At 44.5% G+C, this 9825-nt stretch overlaps 1 long non-coding RNA gene across 1 annotated transcript; it reads left to right on the top strand.

The window, feature by feature from the left end:
* The first annotated feature begins 446 nt into the window (after positions 1 to 446).
* On the top strand, positions 447 to 2282 carry LOC138497224 (uncharacterized). Its single transcript, XR_011278544.1, has 4 exons — positions 447 to 520; positions 837 to 950; positions 1309 to 1408; positions 1568 to 2282. It is a non-coding gene; the product is annotated as an uncharacterized lncRNA (long non-coding RNA).
* Positions 2283 to 9825: the final 7543 nt, after the last annotated feature.

The raw sequence follows: 9825 nt of genomic DNA on the forward strand, positions 1-9825 counted from the left end.
TTAACTGAGTTTTGGGAATTCCAAGACACCTCTCTTGCCTCTGGGGAATCCATGATTAGTGTTAGAAATATCTATTATGATTTTTCATTCATCATACTTTGCGGTTTTCGAGTTTTCTCACTCATTGCCTGTGTTTCTCCTTTGCTGAGTTTATTCATTAACATTTCTCTTTTACATCTTATAGTTTCGCTTTCCTTATGGTATTATTTGTCTGCACTCGTGCAGATATGCTTTGGAATTTAAATATCTTTTTAAGTAGAATCTAACATGGCGGTTGACTTTGTTTGTGCATGTGGACAAGGTCTCTATGCCCGCTCTAGTTTATTTTCTTTTCGTATTTATCTTAGGCAGACAGCTATTAAGCAGCCTGGTGCAGCTTTCTACTGTCCCTCGCCCTTCCTTTACTCGTGCAAGGTTACGTCGTGCGTCATTCGTTCGTAACGTATATTGGGATTGAGATGCATCACTTCCGGCTCTCTCTGCGTGCGAGTTGGGTCAGCGTTCGTTGTCATACGAACAGGTAAGACTTGAGATTGTTCTCATCAGGACGTGAAGCTCAGTTTAGTGCGGTTTCCTGCGTGAACGAAATTATACACTGTTATTTTAAGCCCTCGGTATGCGTGTTGTTCGCATGCTCATTGCTTTACCTTGAGCCACACATCGGCATACCATTCCAATTGTTAATATACGACTGGCGGCAGACTCTGCTAACTGTTAATATGCTACTTATATGCCATGTGCACGCTGTGGCCGATTGAGGACATTTGGGCTATCTACCTATCTTGGTGCATATTATGGGTTTGCTTTTCTTTGACCCAGTTATTTGCCTTTATCAGGTCACTCCGAGGATTCTGGGGACGCTGCCCAGAGACGCTGTCCATTTGTTCCACATGGTGCGACTTAATCGTAGTCTCCACGTCAGTTCGACTTTAGACGGACCCATTGTCATCGCAAGTTGTTTCACGCTCTATATTTTCAGGCGGCGATCCTTGTCTCTCGTATGACCGACCAGGCTCAGAGGTGAGTTATGTACCTCTCTCTAGCTGTTATGCTTCTGTTTTATTTAGAGAATAACTCAACTTGTCATTACCCATTTGATTGTATTTCACTTGCCATTTACGATACACTGCGTGAGGAGTAGTTTACTCGCCCTACCATCATGTGCGTGTGGATTGGCCCTATACTATCCATTGGTTAGATTGACCTCTCACAGATATGTGGACTTCCTTTTAACTCTGGAATTATGTTTGACCATTTTTTGCATGGCCATCCATTACTTAAGTTGTTTTTTGACACTTTGCTTTTTAGATCTGATTCACTTGAGATCTTATTTTGGATGGCTGAGCCGCTATTCCCTGGATTTACTGACAGGCACCCGGGACCAGCCCCCACTAGGGTAGAGACCATGGTAATAACCTTTTCTCCCCCACATCACATAACATGTCCTAACCTATATATATGGATACAGTTCTGTCTGTTCCTCTTCTCAGATCACCATCTTTTAACCATTTTAACATTGTTGTTTATGATGTTTTTTTCTCTTTTCCTTTTCACGTTTTCTCTACAGGGACAAATTCATCTTTGTGTCCGATTATACATGTGAAAGTTTTTTAACCTGAGTACATTCAGAAAAATATCTTTTTGATGAATGACCCAGAAAAGATCCAGTTTATGGGAATGCTATGTCCTATGAAGATGGATTCCATCTGCATGTTTTCGCAAGATGCATTTCTTCCATTGAAACTACAAACCTTTAATGATGCCATGCTCACTTCATTGTTGGTTATCTCTTGCATGACATCGTAGTAGTTGACGTACAGCATCCCTAATTTGTTTTTCTATGTGTATGTTTTTTATGATATCTGTGTGTATTTACTCTGGTATTGAGTTTTATTACAGTAATTGGTCCTCTCGTTTTTTGGATCATGACAATTGATTTCTTTTCTTTGATTATTCGTATTGTCTAGATTGTGCTATTAATATACTTTTGCTATTTGCACATTCCAGCCGCTCTTGGGTGACTGTTAGTTCCCTATTTGAGTGATTCCCTTCACTCGTCTGGGGATATCTTCCAGTCACCTTTGTGTTGATATCCAGGATCTATTGTGATTGAGTCATTCCTTGATGATATGATGTAGAGGTTTAGAATTGTCACTAGCACTTTACCACAGTATGCACTTTATTTCTTAAATTGTACGATATAACTTTATGCATTGCACAAGTATTGTAGACAATTTAATCTCTTTTTTAACATATTGAAATAAATAAAAATTCTACAAATATTTCATTTTATATTTTGTGTTGATTTCCGTGTAGTGATCTGACTTGTGACCAGGAGTACTGACTCCAGCTTTGTTATGGTGAGACGATGTTCTTGAAGTGAATATGTACTTTGTTTCCGCTGACTTGACCCCTGTTTACATAGATTTTGCTTCCCCTTAGCCAGCGAAGTAGGGGACACCCATCCATTGTTTCTTTAGTGTTAGAATAGAGCCTGGTCTCCCAAATGTCAACTCTTTCATGGATACACCCGGCACCACCCCCCTATGGGGACCGGTCTGCGAGTCTGCCAAACTGGGGGACTTTCGGTCCATATTAGTATCCAAAATGTTTGTCAGTTTTTGTTTCGCCTCGCATTGATCGGAGGCAATTACTGAGCATAGGGCCAACAGGGCATCCAGTTTGGAACTTAGCTTTTTGAAGAAAGGTAAAAAAGTCTGTCGACTTTCACCGTTTTGCCTATTTCAGACCCTTACACTGTACTCCCAAGCTCGTAGTTAGAAGCCCCTGCATCCTCCATTTCAATAGCCAAATTGACCGAGTAGGGCTAGCCGACAGATTTGTCAGATTTCCAGTGCTGTCTGAATAAGGCTTACTTTGAGTGTTACCCTGTAAAGTCCTGCACAGGTTAAGCAGCGATCCATGATTGTCCAGTGACTGCAGAGAGCATGGAAGCAGGGCACAAGTGTCACCCTCGACACTCTGTGTAGCTGCCTATAAATTCTTTCAGTGCCTGATCTTCAGGTGGTAAGAGCCCCATATGTTGAGGCATCGGCGTGGAAGGGGCCAAAGTATGACCAACAGGCTGAGTAGAGGTGTTACCAGCACCAGAAAAAAATCCAGAAATCCTGGGTTGGCAGCTTAATAAACTCCCCTCATTACACCCCCAGTCTTTCTTTCCCTTTTTTCTATTTGGCGCCTCTTTAGGTCCTTTCCTTGACTTTGTTGGGCTGCGTATCCTTTTCCCTCTCACCAGCATATCGCTATGTAGACCCTGTCGCCGGTCAATTTTGAGTTGCATGTTCCTGCCGTGGTAGCGCAAGTCAGCAGGTTTTCAGCAGAAAAGAAGTATGCAGTAGATTTTAGCGAGCGCTATTTTTAATGTGTTCGCTTTGGCACACCCGGATTGTCTTGTCTAATGGAGTTAAAGCGCCCCCGAGGTAGCAAAAAGCAACCCGGGCCAGAGTATCAGCAGTTCCACTCCAAATTGCATCAAATCAAGTTCATAAGCAAGTGTCGTAATAAGCAACGCCCATTCTAGGCAGCCTTAGACCCGAGCACAGTGGTAACAGAGGGGGAGGGGGAGGGAGAGGAGGAGGTTCAAAAGCCCATCACCCTCCTGTCACCAGCCCCCTTAGTATAGGAACCAAATGAGCGCATGAATGGCACAAAGAATTATGGGGTCAGGCTCACCTGAAGTAAAATATGGGGCAGCGGTCTCAAGGTCTTCTGGGCAAGTCAATCAGCCTCCTCCTTCGACAGCAATAGAAAGGTCACCACCCCCATACAGGGTGCACTTGGGAACAGGGGGCTTCACCGGTGCAATGTAATCAGCTTCAAAGAGCCAAGGCCAGCTGAGTGTCGGCCACCACTGCACCCCGCACCTAGACACCGAGACACTCTGCCGCACTCTGCCAGCGGCTCCGCCTTAGTGGTGGTGCTTAAGTCCTGCCTCCAAAAAAAGAAAGCAGTAAAGACAGACTCCGGTCTTAATATTTGTATGTGTGGGCCCACAAGAACAGGATTGTTAAAACTATAATCACGTGCTTCTCTACAGTGAAATGCTTACGGACATTTCATTGGAAGATGGGGGTTGCGCCATTGACCGTTTGGACAACATTTGATACTTGAGGGCAGGCTTCAATAGAAAGCTCAGTCCTGTGAATTTGCGCAAGAAGAAATGTGCTAATGCGTGGGTCATAATGAGCTTGCAGCAGTAATTTGACAGCGGGAATGGTGGTTGCTCCTTGCTACCTCACATTAAGGTTTACCAGCAAAAAATGGTACACACTGTAACATGTTGTCTGGGCTCATCTTTGGGACAGTGTGTGGTGTTCAACTTTGGGACTACCTAATAGTATTCCCATTCAGATGATTAGAATTGAATTAGGTTATGTGCTCATGTTGCTGGTCCACTCCCCTGACCTCAGCCGATCTGCCGGTGGCCCTCCCAGCAAAGCCTACACGGTTGGGGGCTGACTGGAGAGAGGACCAGGACCAGGCGGATGCAGAGGAATACAGATCGCGCACGGCGGATCGGGAATGCTGGCGACATTACGAATGTTGGAAGACACTAACAGTGTGAAACAGAAACACACATTCACGTATCAATTTGGCAGAACACTCAGGGACCCTTACATCGATGGCCACATCCCCTAGAACCATCTGGCTTGCATTGATTTCTTCCGGTTGAAGAACACTATGCATAGGTGACAAGTGACACAACTGCAAGAGAAAAATAGCACCCGTATCAAGAAGGAATTTTCCATCTGATGTGGCCCTGATAGAACCGCATGAAGATATTGTATTGGAAGTCAGCATAATACAATCTGGTGGCTCCCCTGGAAACACCTTTTACAGAAATTTGGTATCCTGAAAAGTGGAAGAAATTACACACTGAACAATGGACAATATTTAATTCACACCAACTTGATTTCTCACAAGAAGAACTGTTTGTTTTTGTATTGTATATGTCCTGATGAGGTGCACCAGACGGAATTTGTATAGGCCGTTCTGGTTGCCCGAAACTCGAGTTGACGTCACCATAGAGCCCACTCCTCCCACAGTTGGCTCTAACTTGGGTTCATACAGAAAAAAATGTGGTAAATCGACATATGTTCAAGAGCAACCATCTGGTAACATTTACCGTGTTTTTGGCTTCCAAAAACATTGCCAACTAGGCATTTTTTGAGCGAATAATGTATAAACCCAACTATATAGGACGTTCTGATTACAGAACAGAATTATCAAAATTGCGACCTTTGCACAAGTACGAGTGGTGTTTTGTATGAATGGGGATGAAAGAGTATGTGAGAAATGATGTGAGATGTGAGCTTTTTGTTGGTGTGATATATGTGTTTTTGAATCATTGATTTTTTATAGATGTGATATTAATGTGTTTTATGCGATTTTCTGTAAATGTTTTTTATGACTATATTTGATTAACGAATAAAATAAATGAATTCTTACACATACTGGGCCTCATTACAAGTATTGCGGAATGGGTTAACGGGCGCCACTAATGGTGTCAGCGCCGTTAAACCCATTCCGCAATATTACGAGGTCCCCTCGCGGGGCCCGATGTGGACGTCTGGTTTTACCAGACGTCCAGAGCGGGTCCCGCGAGGGCACCAGGGAGCTAACAACGGGCCAGTCGTAATTGGCCCGTTGTTAGCTCCCGCATCCATTCCCATTGAGCCCTATTGGGGCTCAAATGGGAATGGGGAAGGTCCGGGCCCGGGTTCCCTGAATGAGGAATTACCGGGCTCTCCGAATGGCCCGGCAATTCCCATTCAGGGAACCCAGACCCGGACACGGTTTTGGAGGCAGACATGCCCTTATTAAGGGCATGGCTACCTCCAAAGTCGAAATGAGGCCCACTGTCTTTTGTCTAGAACTCACACCCTTTAAGTAGGGTTGTTCGTTGGAAGGGATTATGCTGCGTTCTTACGCATGAATCTCACTATGGATGATTGGAGGGTGTTGCACCTATCTACGGATATTTGCAGTTTTGTATGGAGAGAGGAGAGGAGCAGATGCGCTCACGTTGCTGGCCCTGCCCCCTTGACTTCAGCTGAACTGTCAGGGGCCCTCGCTGCAAAGCTAGCGAGGCTTGGGGTGCCGGCAGTTGCCGTGTTGGCAGGCTTGGCAGGCTTGGCATCCGGATACTGCCCTATGTGCTGTTTGGAAGAGGTTGCATGGTCTTCATAAACAGAGGGCAGAGAAGCAGCATGAAAGGCAAGGGGGCTTAAAAGATTGCTAATCAAGACACTCGGCCCTATAACTATGGGCCCCGGGGTATTACCTGAGTCGGTAATGCCCCCGCCGCTCGGGTCATATTGCTTAAATAGAATCTCTTGGGGAGGAATACTTTCGCGCCCCCTGCAAAATTAATTCTCCCACTCTCTACACGCTGCAAAGGCACGTGCTGCAGGGTCCTTCATTTTTGCTGGTAAGTAAAAGTTCATGTATACTTTATACAGAAGCAATGGGGGAAGGCGAGTTTAAATGGAGGTATTCATGTGTTTAAAACAGGAGCTCATCAATTTGAGCTATTTAACCCCTTACTGCTGGGGGGGTTCCCTCCCAGTGCTGAGCCCTTTTTTGGAGATTTCGGTATGTCGCCATTCAATCCCTTGTAATCTTTTTGTTAGATGAGATATCTCGGCCAAATTTGGCTCCTTTTCTTCCCACATTTAGGCGGTCATAACGCCACCAAGGAATCCTACTTTGCTGTAGTGGGGTGAGAGAAAGTAACAAAAAAGCAAGCAAATTCTGTGTTTTTTCAGAAAATGCCAAAAAAATGATGTACAAAGAAGTCTGTGTTTTTTTTCCTTGTAAGAGCTAGGAACAAATTGGTTTGCTATGCTGAATTCTCCATTTTCCAGGCTTTCGGGAACAGGTTGAGTGGAAACAAAACAAACATTTTTATAAGGTTACCATCGGTTTTGTGAGAGGTCAGCAATTTTTCCCTTTTTTTTTAATTAGGACATCCGTGGACAGATTGGAAGACGAGGGTCGGAAACCTGAATGTGCTGGACATGTTTGGACCTGTAAGGTAATGGCTTCTGTGAATATTGAGAAAAGCAATGCACCGCTACATTCCCCAGACTCTTCTAATTAGGAAATCACATTTTTCGTAATGTTTCACAAAACAACAAAAACCACAAGCCACAAACTGAGCCATGGAATACAGGATTTTTATGGTGATGGCCTAAACATACGTACTTAGCATGTGAAAATAAGGAAAATAAATGTGGTGAGGAATGGCAAACATACATTTTTTGAAAGATCACAGGCAGACCTTTTGAAGAATAGGTGACTTGTGCAGGTTACAAAAGCTTACAGTGCCTAAAGCACCGACTAAATGTAAGTTACATTTGGGAAATGAAAGGGTTGTGTAAGAAAGTGCAGTTTCAAATGTATGAAAACTTTATCAAAACCAAGAGAAACCACAAATTTCCTACGGGTGCCCAAGGCCAGGGACATCCCTGCCGGGGTTCCCTGGAACTGCCGCTGTGCTTGGGGATGGACTTCCCACATGGGAGATGGGTGTCCAAGGCCAGGGACATCACCCTGGACCATCCTGGAGCTCTGGTTGGGCTGTGTTACAGAATTTAACTACGGGAAGGGATGGAGACCCTGCTTGGCCTCCTTGGAACCACCACTGTTCTTGGGGACATTCAACCAACATGGGAGACAGCTGCCTACGGTCAGGGACATGACCCACCACCACCCTGGAGCACTGGCTGGGTTGCGTTACAGCTTCTCCCTCTGGAAAAGGCCAGTGACCCTGCAGAGGCTTCCCGGAACCGCTGCTGGGCTTGTGGACAGGCAACCCACATGATGGACAGCCGCACAAGACCAGGGACATAGCCCCCGACCATCCTGGAACTCTGGCTGGGCTGCACTACAGAATTTCCCTGCGGGAAGGGGTCATCTTGTGACACTTGTGTCGGTCTTGCTTCAATACTATGCCTTTCTTACACATGGTGTCAGAAGTGGGATGTGATTCAACTGATAAAAATTGAAATACATACTTGTAATTGTCGTACCACCAGAAGGGGAAAATAGAATTGTTGATTTCCTTCACTCTGACCGTTTATGCACGCTAAAAGAGGTTTTGCTCTTTCAACTACGTATCCCGACTGGTCAACAAGATCTGCTTTTTAAAACTCAAGTATTATTAGACACCCTTCCTCTCTCCCACTATAATATCAAACAGTCGGAGCGAATAATACTGAAAGATCGACCAGCCTTTATCTTTATTAGACCTAGTGTCTTAAAACCCCCGCTCCTGAACCTTTTTTTTGTTATACCCAATTGCCATCCATCGCGGGGCAATCATGGTTAGAGACCAACCTACCGAAGTTAATCCCTTCGGCAGAATCAGACTCAGAAGAAACAGATGACTTCAAAACTATATCCGAGGGAGTCAAGACCTGGTTTTATTCTGATTCAGAAAAAAACACAGAAGGAAGCCTTATCCCATCAGAAGAAATGGCTGATCTGGCTAATGTCATAACCCAGTCGGTGGCCCATCAAATACAGGCTGAAGATAGAATCCAAGAAAATCTAAAAAAATTGGTTGAGTTACAAACTAGACCCCTCCTACCACAGGGGGTACTTCAATCATACCTAGAAGGCAAAGATCTAGGGAATTTTCGTCTTGATTTTCGAATGCCTAGCCGAACAACTAGGATGGGAAGAGAACCTTAAAATGTGCTATTTGGCTCCTCTCTTGAAAGGTAAACTACAAACTCCTTATAATCTACTTAATCTTGCCCAGGGAGCCACCTTTGTATCCATCAAAGAAGGATTGTTGAAAAGAGTGGGGCAAACATGCAATTTTTATCGGCAGAAATTGAGGGCCATTAGATTACACCTGGGAGAAATCCCCCTAGAAATGGGTGAACATGTCAAAATCACTGTAGCCCTTTCGAGCTATAACAAATCCCTAGAAGCCTTAATAGAGATGATCACCCTAGAACAGTTCACCAATTCCTTGCTCCCTTTTATGGAAAAATCTGTTTTACAGTTAAGTTGACCTACCCTAGGCATGGCCTTTGAAACTGCACAAAACCACTCAGATGCAGCTTAACACTTCCACTCGGCACATCAATGGGAGGAACAGAAAGATTACAAACCCATCCACTGACCTCAACCTTAGGGAGTAGACCAACAAGGAGAGTTGTATAACATCAAGGAAGGGATACCAAAAGAAATTAAGAGATCTGACCCTAAAACCAAAGACGAAAGCAGAAGGGAGGAAACTAAAGGAGGCAGACCACCCGCTCTTATCTGCTTTTCCTGTAGAGAAATGGGGCATTTAGCTAGATACTGTCCAAAGAATTTAATGGACTAACCTATGGAAATAGGCTGTTTAAAGGGGGGGGGACTTGGAAGAACCTGAAGAGGATTTAGAGACCATTAGCATATGTTTATGTCAGTCTTCTGCTGAGGTCACACATGAAGAGGCTTGGGTGAATGGGAAGTAAGTAAAGGCCTTAACTGACTCAGATAGCAAACAAACCACTGTACAAGCTGACTTGGGCACAACAAAAGACCTTGAGAATGCCACCCTAGTTAGACTTGCATAGGGACAATGAAGTATGCCCCAAAATACCCGTACACATTAAAATCTGGGGTGAGTCCTGTTTAATATCTTCAGCCATCATTCCGGGACTCCCCATGGAAGTTATTCTGGGTCGGGATTTCCCTACCTTTTCTACTCTCTTGCAGGAAAGCCCACCTCCCTTTGGAGAATGTTTACCGTAGAATTGCTGGCAGTCAACCTACTACTCCCAAAACTCTCCATTATGGGAC

Source organism: Ambystoma mexicanum, chromosome 5q (genome assembly GCF_040938575.1).
Source record: "Ambystoma mexicanum isolate Mex_15411 chromosome 5q, UKY_AmexF1_1, whole genome shotgun sequence".
NCBI classification, from domain to species: Eukaryota; Metazoa; Chordata; class Amphibia; order Caudata; family Ambystomatidae; genus Ambystoma; species Ambystoma mexicanum.